Below are 17,607 nucleotides of genomic sequence, written 5' to 3'. Positions count from 1 at the left end.
CATGAACTCGCTCAACTTTTGTTGATTTTTCAACTTACATGTATTTCAGGGAATTAGGGATCTGGCGAGGTATGCTATGTCTTCATGCTGCGTAGAGAAGTGATGTCATCCAAGTTTAGGGGTTGTGAATTTTGCCTGGACGAGTCACAAGTCTTAAAATGTGTTATTTCATGTTATGTGGTTGTGTCTTATGAACAAGATTTTATTTTGTTGTGTTGTATTTTCGTTGCATGTGTCGACGTTTGAAAACAATGTTGTGGTATTTTACTTTTAAAACTTGAATCAATGGATGATCATCATGGTTTTACTTTCATATAGCTTTGTTGTGATTAAGCTAAGGTATTAAGAAGATACACCAAATAAACCCACGCTTCCGCAAAGCCAGGGTGTGACACCTTACTCCCTACTCTCTCTTAAAGCTTTATAAAGCTCTAAAAAGGGTTGGTTAAGAACTATTGACCGTAAACGATAGCAGTTACAGTCACTCCATGGATATGCTCGGCTTTGGAATGAAGATGGATGAACAGGCACTTGAGCCTGGAACTGATGAAATTCGGGGAAAACATGGAACCGGTCACTATACTGGGGGGCGAGACATGACCGCGACTTAAGATTCAAGTACCGTTGAAAAGACGAAAGGAACGGGGGAATGACTACCTGTAATAAAGCACAGGCTAATACGAGCCGACCAGAAGAAGCAAGGCTTTAGATTACCAGATCCTGGACACAATCTTCCTAGAGATGGAGAGCCCCTGCCTTTTCTAGCATCTCCTTCTTGCTTGCTTACCTTGCTCTTGTCTTAGTGACTCTTCCTTTTTTCTAGGTTTTTCTGAGTGTGAAAACGGTAGATTTTTCATTTGCCAATGAATTGGATCCGCCTCGATTTGATCAATAATGGGATTCTTGGCTAGAGAAAGGTTCTGTGACATGGACGCCCAGCCCAACTCGGTCGGTTGGCCTACCTAAGATATTAAAAAATGATCGATCGATTTGATCAAATTTGAAAAAGTCTTTCTCACTATTCAGAACAATGGAGCTTTCGATCAAGATGTTTCACCTCACCCGTTTGGGCTCTCGCTCGAATCGGAACCTTTATGGTAGGCTTTCGACTCAATCTAATAGCCTACCTATCAGGCGCCAATACAATAAAATAGAAAGTTTGTGCATGGGCTCATTATCTGATGCAGAACCGATGCGAGAGGGAGAATCAATATGGGAGAAGCGGGGATTGAGAGCTTTCAAGAACCAGTGGAAAGGAAAGACTTGTTCCCTGCATTCCTTTCTTTCCAAAGAGAGTCATTAGTGCTAGGGCATAAAAGCTTTGATTGAATGAACGCCACCTTGGTTGTATTGTTTTCAAACAAATCCAATGTTGGGCCGGTAATAGCCGAAGGCAAGAAAGGGGGAGATAGAGAAGAGGAGATTCAGAATAGTCACTCCACTCCATGGATAGTGCACACAGATTCTTCTTTCATTTTCAATTCCTTTCGGGTCAGAAACGTGCGCTGCTGGTGGGGCTGAGCCCCTTCTCCCTCTTCTTCCACTTTACAACCGGAATAAGGAACCTTAGAATTCACCCCGACGAAAAAATGGGATTTGAGAGGCTAGCGAATCAGAATTGTATGGAATGTCCTACTCCTGCCCGAGCTTTCCGATCAACCAATCCCCTATTTCAGGGACATCTGTGTTAGGTAGGCCCAGGGATCACTGATTAGTCGAATGAGCCCATCCCTCTAGCCTATCATTTATTGGTCGATCCGGCTGGCGGCTCCTGCATCTGGGGCCCTTTATACTAGTTTGCTGCTAGGAGTCCCTCTAGTCGAATCCATAATCCATAGAAGTCCCAATAGAAGTTTACTGACATGGCTCTTCCATCGATGATCTACTGCTCCCTCTTAGTTGCAGATGCCCATGCTTTGATTAGAATACCCTAGCCAGTGATGCATCCCCAGGAAGAGAGGACTATTGAATTTCTCCTCCCTTCAGTCCAGTTTGAACCCGTCCCAGCAACAAACACCTTCCTACTGCAAGGCTTTGCTCTGTCCTTCCACTAGAATCCACTCCGGGTCGGAGGAGCAGCTAGTCCAACTTCTTGAGCAACCGAGAGATTGAAGAATGAACATTTGCTTGAATTCCTTGCCTCACCCTGAGATGAGAGGGAAGGTCGATTTGACTCGAATCCTGGACCTGATCTTTAATCCTACACCGGTTAATGATGCGATGGGAGAAGTTTTTCTTTTGTCATTTTTCATCAATGTTGGCCTAGTCGTCCATGCCCAATCCCAATGGACAAACCTTAGCCCCTAGCTCTATAATCCACCCTACCCAGTCCCTGAAAGCCCTCCCGGGGGCCTAGCCCTTCCAGTCTTAAGCGGCTTTCATCGTTCCTGCGCTAATAAGACAAAGAGGGAGTCTATGCCTTGAATGAATCAGTAAAGTAACAACAGATTAGTGGAATGAGGGATCAAGAGACAGATAGGGGGAGAATGGCAATCATTGGTGGACCTTCCCTTGAATGAGTCACGGAGCTCTCAACGGAGTGGTTTAGGTTCTGGAATTCCATCTCTAGTTGGGGCTTTTGGTTCGAAGATTATAAAATGTGGTGCGGGTTCATCTCTCTCGACAAGTTCAGGTTCAAGGGAGGGTGATCGAGGGGACCCAGACTTTAGATCTTCTCTATGGCGGGAGGTCTCTTTCTTATCAAGAGTGTTTTGGGGAGGCCATGGGAGACGGATTGGATCGAGAGGCGATGCTTATACCTCTTCTTTATCGATAGGATTCCCGTCATTTGCAGTCTTCGGCGAAGGAGATAAGGGCGAGGGACCAAACATGTTCTATCCTCAACCTCCATCCGTCATTAGTAATCTCAATTCGCTTTTCCTATTCACTAGTACAATGCGCGCTACAACTAGCAGCCCCTTACTAGTAAGGGAAAAGGCTAGCGCGCAAGGGCTGATGAAAAGCGAGCAACTTGTTAGGACTAGGTTTTGGCTTGCCCCTTTCTTCTTATTAGGAAGATAGGTTTGGAACCCTATACAAGGGGCTGCTTGCTGCTCACCCCTATCTCTAAAGGGGCGCACACTCGTTACCACTAAACAACGAAGCTGGGAGCGCAAGGAGGGACTTGAACCCTCAACCTCAGCCTTGGCAAGGCTATGCTCTACCAATTAAGCTACTTCCGCCAGCTACGGTAGTGGCGAAGCACTACTGAGCAATTCACGTATCACTTGATACGGACGACTTCTGTTTTTCCGCCGGACCACAGTCTTGACCTCCGATCAAGCTACAAACACGAGTAGGTAGGCGGCTAGGGGGCGGCAGGGCTGCACCTTTTCAATCAATCTCCGGCCGCTCCGCTATTGGTGCGAGCTGTAAGGAGTCTTGATCTCGAGTCAAGCTGGGGCGCCATCTGTCTTTTAAGTTAAGTCATATCCTAAGACGGCTCCTCTTATTCTTTCTACGATAATCCAAACTGCAAGCTCCACGTGTCTGCTCGGAACCAGTCGATACCTGAGCCATTCGTTCTCCTCCCCTCTCGGTTGGCCTTTGCCAGTCACTAGAGCAAGTAAGAGAACCTATAATGAATGCCGCAGATTTTGACCGGATTGTACACGTTTGTGTCTGGCTATGTATATGGATGTGCATAAAGAAGGGACGGGGCATCTCTATCCTTTTTTGGGGGAAGAGAGAGGGAAGAAGCTGTAGCAGCACCTCACGAACTTCTTACTAGAGCAGTACTATAGGCTCGAGTGTTTGGATGCACGTCTTTTGTTCATATTCCTGCGCAGTTAAGAGAGAATTTATCCCCAAGGAAACCACTTGTGTCTTTCTTGGATATGCTCAGTCCGGGTATAGACGCTATGACGTGAAATCCGAGAGACTCGATGTATCCTTGAATGTTCTCTTTAATGGGGGTGCTTTATCTTTTCCTTAACCTAATTAATAAGCCCCGGGGGAGGCCTTCTCCTGTTCATCAACTCTAACCGCATTCTTCTGCAGTTGATGTTACGGATCAGCCTCACGCTTCAAGCAGCTTTGCTCAGCATCTTCTGCCGATTGTCAGCCTGTTCAGCTGACCTTAGAGGATTCCAGTCACCCGGCACAGCATGTTTATTCTCGGCAGCGATGACAGTCTCTTTCCCAGGGTCAGACTACTCCATAAGATCAGCAGTCTAGCCCAGTTGCTTCCCTTTTAGGCGCTTCCTCTAGTTAAAGACTGAATTCAGGAGTTCCAGGCAGGCGATAGGGGCTTTGGGGGGATAACATGAATCGTATAAGCCTGAACCCTATTAGTTATGTGCTTCCCCCTTCAAGAGCTGGGCTACTACCCTAATCAATTTCTTCCTAGCGTATAGTATTGGGAAAATTGAGTCTTTCTCTAATCTATTACTTAATAGTTAGATTAAGCATTAGGCGCAACTTCGACTATAAAGCATCTCGTTAATCTCTTCTCTTTCTGTCTTCAAGCTTCAAGCTTTTTCCTAGGAGCTCGGATTCCAGTCCTATCGTTAGAAGGAAACATAGTTGGAATTTCTTCCTGCGGCGAATAAAGGAAGAGAAAGGGCTCTCTAATGCCTTATTTGTACGATATGATGCAAGCAAGGAATCCTATTAGAGTGATGCAAGTCAGCCTATAAGATGAAACCGAAGATACTAAGCCTGGAATCAGTCGCTCTCTATGTCAATTGATCTTTAGCAAGAAGCCCTGTGAAAGCTATCAGATAATGACTTTATAGAGGTCCCTCGTTGACGCCTTCATTTTTATTTTTTTTCATCTCTTTATGATGCTATCTTCCTTTAGCCATACTTCCCGCATTACTGTGATCAAGAGGAAGCGCTAAGGTCTATCCTTTCCTTAAGTTAAGAGTGAAGGACGGATACTGGCTCTTTAGGACTGATAGTAGCTGCTCTTCTGGTAGTATAGCTGGTAGCTCTGCTTATGCTAGCTCTCTTCTTTCTTATGAGAGAGATTCGCAATAGGGGCATTTCTCTGTAAGAAGAAGGCCTATTACAGCTATCAGATATAGGGGATTTACTTCACCTTGAATAACTATCGAAAAATGGCTTTCTTTTCAGCCGCTTTCCTATTTCATTAAGGTAGTTTGCTTACTTAGTGCTTTCGCTAAGGTGACGACTTGAATGAAACTTTCATTGTTGATCAGAGGAAAGGGAAGACCCCGATAAGGAAGAAGAACAAGAGCTACATCGGCAGGACTCTCTGCAAGTGGAAGGTCGCGTAGGGGCTCTCGGGAAGCTCTTTCCTTTATACCAGAAGGAAGATGGTCGAGGAGATCAGTAGCTAGAAAGCTCCTTTGGGAAAGCAAGGTAGCAAAAAGTATATTACAAAGTACATCACTATTAAGTCGACTACAGTAGTCTCATGAGCATGTAACTACATCCCCAAGCTTCGAGAGGAACCAAGGAGAAGAATACTCTGTAGTAGCAGCAGCAGTGGCCGAGCATCAGTCATCAAGTGAATCAGTAGATGCCCGCGCACGTGAGCAGCAATCACTCCATTGCAACAAGACAAAAGTAGCATATGTCACATGGTAGATCATATCCAAGTAGAGGTGCACAAGAACGGGCACAACTTCACTCAGAACTTGTGACAACGACTTGGTGTGCATCAGAACACGACTGAAAGCCCTTGCTGCTTCTTCATTCCAGGTGAAGCTATCTTTATTCAGTAAATTGGTCAGTGGCTTGCTGATAACCCCATACCCCTTTCAAAATTTTCGGTAATAGCCTATTAAACCCAGAAAGCCTCTCAACCCCTTGATAGTAGTGGGTTGTGGCCAGCTCAACATGCTGTCAATCTTGCTTTTATCTGCGACACCCCTTCACTGCTCACCACATGCCCGAAATACTCTAACCTTGCCTGACCGAAAGAGCATTTCGATTTCTTCACAAACAATTTGTGTTGTTTTAAAGTTTCAAACACTATCCTCAAGTGTTGCAAGTGGCTATCTAGGCTGTCACTATCAATCAAGATGTCATAAAAAAAACCAGTACAAATTTCCTCATATAATCCATGAAAACCTCATTCATGAAAGCCTGAAATGAGGCTGGAGCATTAGTTAAACCAAAGGGCATAACTATGAACTCGTAATGGCCCTGGTGAGTTCGAAATGCAGTCTTGTGTATATCATCTTCAAACACCCGAATCTGATTGGTAACCACTTCTCAAATGAAGCTTCGAAAATATCCTGCTACCATGTAATTCATCAAGCAATTCCTCAATGGGGAATTTCTCTTTCATGGTGATGGCATGGAGTGCTCGATAATCCACGAAAATATCCTGCTACCATGTCCCTTTTTTTCACCAGCAACACTGGAGAGGCATAAGAACTCACACTTGCCCTGAGAATACCACTTAACAGCATCTCCTTGACCTGTTTTCCTATCTCAGCCTTTTGGATGTGGGGGTATCTGTAGGGCCTTACACTCACAGGCTCACTACCAGGATTTAAGGGAATGTGGTGGTCGTGATTCCTCTTAGGAGGAAAAGGTCAGGCTAGTCGCTAAAGGCTTCGGCTTTACTCAAAGAAAAGACTTGATCCAAGGAACTATACAAGTACGGTGGGAGGGCTAAAGTCTTTCACTTCACAGGTCAGATAGAGATCAACTTTTTATTCCATGGCCAGCTCAAGAAAGAGGCAGGCTAGAAAGCATACGATTTGAGACTCTTACCTAAAGCCAGTAGGGTGGAAAGAGGGTCTTAGAGTGCTGGCTAGATGAGATAAAGCATATCAGTAAGCGATTGAGGGACGGCGAATGCCTACCCTCATAATAGTATACGTTCTAGTGATTCAACCTGAAGTTACAGACTTATCTTATCTATAGAAAGAGGTTGGATTCCTTGTCCGACCATCCTATCCTCAAAGACAGCCTTCTAGCTCTTACCCTTCTGCCTTTCGAATACCCCTTCCTACTTCTTCATCCTAGCTCTCCAACCGGTTCTTCGCCTTTAGTTAGAAGTAGAAGTAGAGGGCGTCGTTTGCCCCACACTTCATAAAAAGTAAAAATGTATGGATGAAGTAAGAAAAAGTACATAAGGAATGAGAAAGGTGGATGTTCTTTAACTATATACAGTTGTCCAACTGCTTTCTTCCTCCGACTTCTTTAGCCACTTCAGGCTTCCCCACTTCCGCAACTGGGGAGAGCTTGCTTCGTGGCGGAGCATTTAGCAATGCCTGGTGAGGGCTGGCTGTCTGGGGACATTTTAAGGGCTGGGCTGCTTCTCATGAGATTGGGTAAGGGAATCAGAATAAACCGGGCTTTTGGGCACATGGAAAAGGGGAAGTGGATGGAGGGTGCTTCTCAGCTAGAGTTGGGGGTGGGGTCGCTATAGTGGTTAGGGTGAGTCTTCCTACATGGCTGGACGCCCGGCTCTAGACGAAGCTAAGGGGGTTTCCACCACATCCTCTCCCGATAGACTCGAAGCTCTTCATAGTCAGGCGTGGTAGAAAATCTTCTCTCAAAAAGAGACAGACTAGAGATGACAGAGGAAGGTATTTGGTTAAAAAAAAGATACGGCAGTCAGAACAGCTTCAGTCCAAAATTGACTAAGGACAGAAGCAAGCTACAAGCATTAGCAACCGCTTTCGTTTAATCTTAAAAAAAGAAGCAACGAAGAAAACAAGACAGTAAGTTGTTGCGCTAACTCGCTAGCGCTAGCGCACTACGGCTTTTCAGCCTCCTGTAGTTCATTCCATTCCCTTCGCTACACTCGACTTAAACCACCTACGAACTCACCCATAAGGAAATTTGTCAAGTAGGTCTTTCGAGCCTTTCCTTTTTTTACAAATCCGGTAAGGTGGGGTATTATCCTTAAGTATGCTTTATAAATCTTTAGTCGTCTTTCAGTACTGGCGAAGCTTTAGTTGAAGACCCTTCAGTGCCGTTTCGTTTGGTCCCCTGGGTACCTTCTCCGCACTTAGCTGTAAGCATTTCAAGTAGATAAAATCATAAAAGAAGAAATGGGAAGGAGTACTGACATTACGCGATGCACTATTATTTGAATTCGAAGGTCAATCATTCCCAGTGAAGGTATGGGGGGAAAAGGAGTACGTTAGTCAAATAGAGGGCTCTCACGGGGACGTAGTCCACGGCGTTAGCCTTAAGCTTGGGCTGTAGTTCTTGTATTGGGCGAACCAAAGCGTTAAATAGCGCCGTTTAGTGGCGTGCAGGGGGTAGTCGTCTTGTTGTGCAGGTAGGTGCGACTATGTGAGTTGACAAGAATACACTGCGGTATGTGTGAGTAAAGATTTTCCTTAGTGATCCAAAGGAGCAAGTAGAGTTACTACAGACTGGCTTCCCCCCGTATACCCCCGCGGATGCGGATTTCCTACCATTGAAGGAAATAGATCAAATTGCTAATCCCACCCACGCGATGCCCTACCTGATCCATTTCAAATCCAGCCGGAGGTCTTCGAGCCTTGTTAAGAACTAAAGTTCTAAAGCAAAGCGCCCTCCCCAGCCCAGGTCAAAGGTCTCCCCGCTCTTTTTAGGGGGTTCGTTGCGGTCAGCAAATAAGCCCCGCATCGTATCGATAGCGATTCAGATCACCTCCCCAAGCCTGCCTAACCTAATTGTGTGTGAGCAATCAATCGTGACAAGTCGACCAATCCATAATGAAAGCACCTGCAGATAGAAGCCGTTTGCCGACCGGTGGACTCATCCTCAATGCCGTTTAAGCTCCCCAGTTCAGTCGATTGTCCGCCGGTTTTCTTTCCCATGCTGGGTATGGCCTTATGGGTAGCAGCCTCCCACAGAGATGGCTTTGTGGTCACCTTCTATTTTGCTTGTTGGAAGGTTCGTCCGGGCCCGGGTCAACCCACCCTCAACTGAGAATCATGAGAAGCAGTACTGGTTGAAGGATCGGCTTTGGAACAGGCCTATGTATGGTCTCTCCACTAAGCTTTGATCTACGCGCGCTAGCTTTCTCGGCGACTAATACCCTTCCGCGGGTCTTTCGTTCATTACCTATGGTCTCCGGTAAGTTGTTTATAGTTCACTTTCGTCTATGGCCCTGCTCTCTCTTTGACTTAGTTATTAGTACTTTGGAGTGGTGCTGACTCTCCGGCTTGGTTATTGAATGAATCTTATGCTTGTCAGGTCCACACTTGGGTCTTCTCTTGCCTATCGTCCACTTCGGTGACTCCAACCCAGAAACATGAACTTCCGGAGTCCCTATCTAATAGTTACCCCTCTCTTACTGACTAAGGCTAAGGTGGTATCAACCAAAGGCGCAAGAAGTTCTCACATAAATAGACGTTTGAATATTAGCTCAGTAACATCATTCTCTTTTGCCAGCTCTACCTCAATTCCCTTCTTAGCCTCAACAGCTAAAGCATCCCTTTCTGCAGCTCCAGGAACAACAGAAGAATCTGGAGTTTATGATTCCGGCAGGAGAGGTTCTTTTATAGCTCAGCAGGAGTGGTTTATGCTACTATTTTCAGTTACTGAGAAACCTTTCTAGTTGAATTAAGAGGAATTCCTATACTGCTACTAAAGAAAGAAAAGCTGGTGAATGCCTGACCGGTGAAGCCTTTATCCGAGACTTATTCAGCTCCTGCTAAACCATTCGTCATCCCTCCATCTGTGAATGTCTTTCAGGCATAAGAACCTGTCGAAGGCCTCTTACAGTAGATAGTAAGGAATCAGCTATGGAATAGACTCTGGAGGGAAATCTTTGACTTGATGCCCCACCCGAGCTCTCCATAGTCAATTTATCAACGAGTGTTTTTACCAACCCTGCCATCCTAGAACGTTAGCGTACAAGAGGGGCATTTCTCAATTGAGTTTATCACACATGGAATCTCAGATGTGGAAGTTTTCTTCCGGCTGCACTCTAGGTCTCACCTAAGATCCTTAGTCTATCCGAGGCTATTGTTAACTGTGGCACGATAGAACCAATGGTCAGTACCTCTTTACTAGGGATGGGGATCCCAGGAGGTTGCTCTGGTTCGTGCGCATTAGAAGTAGACATGAGCGGTTGTCTTAGCGCGCATCGAAGCATGAAAGACCTTGCCTTTGAGGGATTCCTTCTCGCTTGCTTGCTATCTAAGCTCTTCGATCCTGCCCTGCTTTGATTCTTGCGCTTGCTTGTACCCCTTATTTCTTTGGCGCTTGCCTGGATCGCTATCTTACAAGCAGTAGTGATGTTTTCTATTTGAGCTTCTCTTTTTTCCTTTATCGAGCATAATGATCCCAATCGGTAAAATTCTTTGCCGAAAGAGTTCTCCCTTATCGGATGGCATCAGATGCCGGTTAGCATTCTTTATGGGTATTATTCAGTGTCTGTGGCCTCTTAGCTTTGTGGGTGATATCGTATGGTTGGTATCTCACCGCATAAGTGTCAGGGATGGCGTAGTTCATTAGTGCTTTCCGAGGATGTCTGTGCGTGCTCTCCCGTCTTTAGTCTTTCTCGGCGTCAACCCCAAATACAAAAAGAATTTGAGCATTACCCGCTCTATCAGATAGGACGACGTACTCCTTAGTTGAACCAAACTTTGCCACTCACCTTAATCCGAAAGAGACTGCACGAAAGTAGTTTTTCCTAAACGGTGATACCGCCTGGTTTGAAAATTCAATCTTTTAACAGCTTGCGGGGCCTGAAGGTGATATTAATACCACTCCAGCCCCAAAGTGCTAGATCCATCAAATTAGAGAGTCCATGGAACCACCTCTGCAAAGGCAAGGACTTCTTCATCGAGCTCGAAAAAATTCATGGTATGATCTGCCAAGAAGTCTGCAAATACCAGTCCTTTGACCGCTTTCATAACCGAAAAGTGAACTCGGATTGCCCTAGGATCCACTTCTCCCCTTCAACACGGGTCAGCATATACTTAATCAGGTCCGTTCGAGCAATTACCAACACTGTTGTGGAAAGGATGTAGTGTCGGAGCTTGGTTGCTGCAAAGTAGAGCAATAAGCACATCTTCTTAGGGGTGTGTAAGACCCTGTTGAGATAATACATGGCCGGCTGCTACCCGATAGTTGAACTGGAATTACCTTCTCTACCCACTGGTACTACTCCTTCGGAAGGCCTACTTTCAGCACCTATTCGATACCGGTTTCACCTTCTGTTGTTGATTCCTCTCCCGGGACTCCTACTGCGGGTTCCCCATTTATGATGGTCTTTCATCTGGAGTAATTCGATACCGGTTTCACCTTCTGTTGTTGATTCCTCTCCTGGGACTCCTACTGCGGGTTCCCCATTTATGATGGTCTTTCATCTGGAGTAAAGAATTATGGAAAGGTTTCGAGGCTTAATAGATGGTAAGCTAGAAGCATCTAAGTTAGGTGAGCTTGAAGGCATCGGTTGAAGCCCTTAGTTGCAAGGTCTTTGACTGTGTCGGATGTATAATAGATTTTATATAGTTCCGGAAAGATAGAACACACTACTGTACGCTAATAGGTGCTTCTACCTAAAAGACTTAGTAAACTACCTCCGGTCGAAGCAACGGTTGTTGTTGGGTGGATTTGGAATGGCTATATCATTTGCTGTTAGCAGGCAGGTTTCCATTCTTTGTTGATGAAAGTATGGCATATGATCGAATAGGTGGGCAGCCTATCTCCTTCTCCAACTACTAGAGGTGTTGTATTTATCGAATATCCACTTGAAGTGAGAACTCCTAGCTACTGGCTATAGCTGATGAGTTGCAGCAAAGGTGGGACTGGAATGGGTTGATAGAGTGATCTGGAGCATTAGAAGATCCCCGTATGAGACTCGACGTCGATCAGCTCGATGAGGGTGCTTTCTCTCCTATAGTGTGTTCATGAATGAAGCCCTGTAAGTCTCTTGCTTAGACTTATGGTTTCTTACTGAGGAAGCCTTCTGGTTCATTCGAGTTTGATGTACCTTTTGTAGTTGGGTTCCTCCCCGTTGTCTCTCCCCCGTGTTAGTCTTCTCTGGTTCTGCTTCTATGTAGTCTTTTAGGAGAGGTGCTTTAGTTCAATATCATAGTTGGATTGTTCTCCCTTGCTTGCATTTAAGCTATCTTTCATTCTATGTAGTCTTTCGTTCATTCGTTTGGCTATTATGCCGTGCCGTGGGCAGACCTTCACTATGGATCTAAGCCCGTCAAACAGTCGCTAGAATGAATAACAACAGAGATCGGACTCTTTGAGAAAGTCGACCCATACGGTTATTACCCGCGCCTTATGTTAGGCTCTAGAGCGAGAAAGGTGCTGCTAAGGTATGTTCTATATAGCATATCTTAGGCCTTACCGAGGGAATTGATTGATCTGGCACAAGCTATCTTCCTACTTGGATCAACTCTATCTCGTTTACTTAGATTGATTGCTCTTTGAGCCTTCTACTTTACTTCATCATTTTCTTTGCAACTCTCTTGAAAAATCTTCTCTCGTTATCGGTCGACCTTCAAGACGATAGGAGGGAGTCGAAAGGCTAATCCGTGAAAGACAAAAAAGAAATTCCATTCCCAATAGATTAAGCCGAGGTAGTAGACCAAATCGTCTATCAACGTCCTCCACTTACTCTACTAGGTTGGCGAAAGCCTTCTTACGAACTATTGACCGAAGAGCCTTAACACCAGAGCTAGCGGAAGAGCTCAGCTCCTACTAGAAGCTGATGAAGGTTATTCGCCTCAACTACGAGATGAACGCCGGGTAGAGCTCCTCTTCCGTATCTGCATCTTCCTCATATGTAGTTTCTATGCCTTCTGAAAGGCCTATTCTTGATCCCCGAGAGGCTATAAATAAGGTACATTCAGACATATAGGACATATAAAAGAAGTCCAGAAAGGAGGGAACTCAAACGAAGATACCTGCGAATGGTACTGCTACTTTTAAGCCTAGGGCTAATAGCAAGATAAGAGATTCCTGACGTGGAGAGATGTGCTAGACTTTCTTTTTATCCTAATTCCCCTATCCTCTTTCTGATTCCAGTTACCATCAGATTGAATGACCAGCAGATGATAGCAAGGCTAAACAGATTTGAGATTCTCGATCAGATGAGCGAACAGGGCAAGCACGTACTACCTACCAGAAGAGTAGAGCTCAGAGCGAGAGAAAGGTGAGGGCCGAAGAAGGCATTGACTTGAAAGAGACTTACCTGTAAGTGATATCTAGTAAACTACCTTATGTGTGATGTGATGCAATGTTTTCTTACTCCGCGTCTGCTGCCATTGACTCTTTTTGAGTAAGATCAGTAGGCGAGAAGCTCACATCCCGCTCCATAGAAGGAAAAGAGTCATCTTATCTCCCTAGAAGGGAGAAATGCTTTGAATAGCAATCTTTCATACCCCATTCAATAGACTTCCCTTGTGAGACGGGAAAGCTTAATGGAGTGACCAAGCCAAGACCCTAGACGAAGAGAGTGTCCAGGCCAAGAAGTGAAATGAAAATGGCACTTAACACACTAACTTCGATTTTCTTTCCTAGGTCAAGCCTGAGGGAAGTTGAATCTAGCTCTAGGGTAGGGAGGTCTTTTCTTAACAACATACCTAGTTGAGAGACTCCGTAATCTCTCTTTCAAGCCAATGCCTTTCCATAGCTTTTTCGGTACTGTGTTGTTGAACCGCTTGTTTGATTGTGTGGCTTTCGCCTCTGGATCTACTGTATCTTATCTTCATCTTATCTTCTTTCCAGGGTTTTGAGCACAAGCCCAACTTATTTAGCATCTATCGCGCAAAAGGGACTCCACAGGTATCGTTACATTAATGCCTAAACGTAGGAAATCGGCTAAAAAGAGCAGCCGTTGGAATGCAATAAGATAGCCTCTCCCTCTAGACAAGCTACTATGTTCCTCTCTCGCTGGTCGAGCTACTCCGTTCCTCTCTCGCTGGTCGAGCTACTCCGTTCCTCTGATAGGGTTGTTTTTTTTTCCGGTGACAAACCATTCAACAAGATAGTTAGGAAGTTTACATGCTTAGTGTTATACGCGCAGGAAGGGACCGATCTTCTGACTCCAGACTTGCCATATCGACACCCAGCAGCATGAACTAAGTAAGAGTAGGGTTTTTTTTGAACAATTACTGTACACAGGCCCAATTCCCTGAAGAATTCACATGATGTGAGCTAAACTAAACCGGCTCGCTCACCTTCAAGTTCAAGAGTCGTAAGCCGAAACAGCAGCATCATCGTTGAAGGATTCGAGTATGCTGCTTAGCTTAAGGCTTTGACTTATATAATATATTATAATATATATATTATAATTGATAAGTGAAGAATAAGAATGAATGAAAGGAGTTGCGTTCATGCGATAATTTGATTCATTCCTAGAGACCCAAGTTAAGAACTAAGGAGAGGAAAGTATTCAATCCTTGGGGATTGACCAACTTCATAGCACAAATACGAATTAGGGCTCTACAACAGCATCTCGTCTCCGACTGAGCTGATTAGCTGATTCAGTGCCTTTTTTGTGAGTGAAAGTGTGGGTAAAGAATCTTGAACTTGAAGGTGGGCAAGACTCAAAACTAGGCAACAGCTTGCGTTGCACGGGGTGAAAGACACCATAGACGAAGTGTTTAATGTAGCAGCTGTGGCACCCGAAGACATAGGAAAACTGACTCTTCATCTTTTTCTTTTTTTAATAGACGTCACCCACTAAAACGTCAACTAAATGAAAGCCTCTTCCGGCGCTTGTCCAAAAAAGGAAAAAAACAACTCATAAACCCAAAAAGTTTAGCCCAGGTATACATATCCTTACCTCATCTCTGGTTCAGGACCAACCATGCACTCACACGACTCTATTCTTAAGCTTGCAATAGTGTCGTTGCTCTAGTAGTCTAACCATGCAGTAGCATACCAATGCAGATATCGGAGATGATACTCCATCCATATTTCTTTCAAAAATCTTTAAAACATGCAATCTGCATCGTCACCATAGCACCATAGAAAGTACGAATCCGATCAATTTCAACTTCATTGAAGTTTGATGGACGTACACGCTCCAGGATAAACGTCCTTACCATTCCATACCGCTCTGCAGTCAACACTCCCAAATATGGAAATGCTAACCAAAACTTCAATGGTAAAGAAAGTATGCCAGTCAGCGAAAACACTAAGAGATAATGGCGCTTCCAACGTTTAGATGCCGGAATATGTGACAACTGGCGCAAAACCTGTAATTTCCGTAGAGTCTAATTATTAGTTATTATCTACAATTATGTGCTTAAATGTCAACATTGTCTGATTTCATGCTATACATGTGAATTCATGCATGTTTTATACTTCAAATATTGCTTGATGCATTACTTTAGCGTTGCGTCAGAAAGACTAGTAAACTCACCGGTAAGACACACTGTCTCAGCAGTTCTGCAGAAAACAGTCAGACAATAGAATTAGGGCCTAGGAGTAGGTCCAACATCTAAAATACATTAAAACCCAAGTGTGGATACACGAGTTAAAATATAAACTTTCCGGAACCTAAACTATGCACTAAAAAGCACCCGAAACTTATCTAAAATGCTGAAATCAGCATAATTCAGTAACAATTCAGCTATATCAACTTTTAAGCACATTAATATGATGTAGAATTTAGGTTTTATTGTCCAAAATAACTTACAAAGTGTTGGGAATAAAAGCTGCCACAAAAGGTGCTTCATACCTAGTGAAACTGCGCAATTCAGCACTTTAACTTTAACGAACCGTAACGAACCGAACAACCGGACTATAACCGGGACATCAAAAATTGACTAGAAGTAATGTCTTTATGATGTTAATCTTGTATTGATGCTAGAACACCTTAAAAATCATAAAAACACCTAAACACACTTAAACTTACTTAAGCCTTATCATTTGCACTTTAAACCTTCAACTTCCAAAATTTTACATTTTACCCCCCCCCCCTCACCAAATCCGGCCCCTATGGGTCCCATATGGGGATTTTATTTGGTTGTAGTTGATTTTATTTGATTATATTAGATTTTATGTTGGGGAATATTCTAGTGAATATGCCACGAAAGATTTAGAAAATCTTATAAATCCTAAACTAATAACACACTTTCATTCACTTCATCTTCTCCCCCTTTCTTCTTCCTTAGCTCACGGCTCAAGCACACACCCACACATCCATCTTTTTCAATCCAATTCCTAGCAATCCAAGGTGATCTAGAGGTGTATGGAGGCCATTTAGGAAGGTGTATGGTGCTAGAACTTGAAGGACCACCTTGTGGAGCTTTTAACCTCTTGATTTCTTCCTTGTTCATCATCTCCATTTTTGTGCCACTTCCCTTGCCATTAGAGCTAGTAGTAAGCTTCTTGATCACTAATTTAAGTCATGTACAAGTTTCACCATCTAAACAACTTAAACTTCTAATGTTAAAAATGAAAAGATCTAACATATTCATGAAGAAAATAAGTGATTACATGAAATTTTAGTGTATGTATTGATGTTGTTGATGTTATATCTTGTGCTTATGATTAGATCAAGTATGTTAAAGTTTGGATCTAACAAGTTTAAGCATGGATCTTGAAGGATCCATGGTTAAACTTGAAGATGAACATATAAAGTATGATGTGAACTTGAAATAAGAATTTCTATGCATAATCTTGTAACTTTGAAGTGATAAAGTGTGTGTAGAACTAGTTTTTGAAACTAAAACTCATGAAAAGTTTGTTAAAGATTTAACATAAAGCTTGTTTTTGAAAGATCTAAAGTTATTAAGCATGGATCTTGAAAGATCCATGGTTAAAAATGATGTTAAAAATAATGATCTTTCTAATAAACATAAAAATGGTTTTAGAACATGATTTACAAACGTTAAAGCTCACTAAACTCATGGATGAGTTGGTTAATAAACTAAGAGTTTGTATAAAATACTCAAGAACCCTTATTTTTGGAAAGATCATCTTATGTAAAGTGTAGATCTAAAAGACTACACATTTTTTTTTACAAGAAACAAGTTCACCATGATGTTTCATATGAAGAAATTAGTATATGTTGTTGGTGATTATTGTTGGAAAATTGTTTTGGTGTTGAAAAGAAAATAAACACATGTTTTGAAAACATGGGAAACCTCCATTTTTAGGGGAAACTATTTCAAAATTTTTATAAAATTTTCACACTTAGAAAAATATAAGTTTTGGTGGAACTTATTCCCTAAAAATTCACCTAAAAATATTTACCAAGGTTTCCCTAATTTTTTGTGTAAATTTCAAGTTAAGAAATGATGATTTCTTCAAGATAAAAATTAATATTAAGTATGTATATTTTTGGGAAAAATATATATATTTAATGATCACCAAATTTTGTGCTAAGTGTATATTATGTGAATTATATCTAGTAGTGTATTACGGACTTGAAAATACACTAAATACTCCCATCGAGTATGAATACAAAAATACAATACAACAAATACATGAGAATACATAAGTATACCAAGTATTGGAATTTATACAAAAATCGGGTGGATAACAAGAATAACCGTATATATTTTATAGCATGACAAAATATATATTTCATACAAGCCTTAAAAATATATTATTTTTAAGAAATATAATTCCGGAAAGTAATAAAAATCAAAGTATTGATTTTTGGTGAAAAACACAAAATACACAAGTGTTTACATAAAATACTAGTATACTTTCCTAAGAATACTTGTACAAAAATAATATTGAGAATATTATTTCACAAAA

Source organism: Helianthus annuus, chromosome 8 (genome assembly GCF_002127325.2).
Source record: "Helianthus annuus cultivar XRQ/B chromosome 8, HanXRQr2.0-SUNRISE, whole genome shotgun sequence".
Classification (NCBI taxonomy): domain Eukaryota; kingdom Viridiplantae; phylum Streptophyta; class Magnoliopsida; order Asterales; family Asteraceae; genus Helianthus; species Helianthus annuus.
This window is presented reverse-complemented; position numbering follows the sequence as displayed.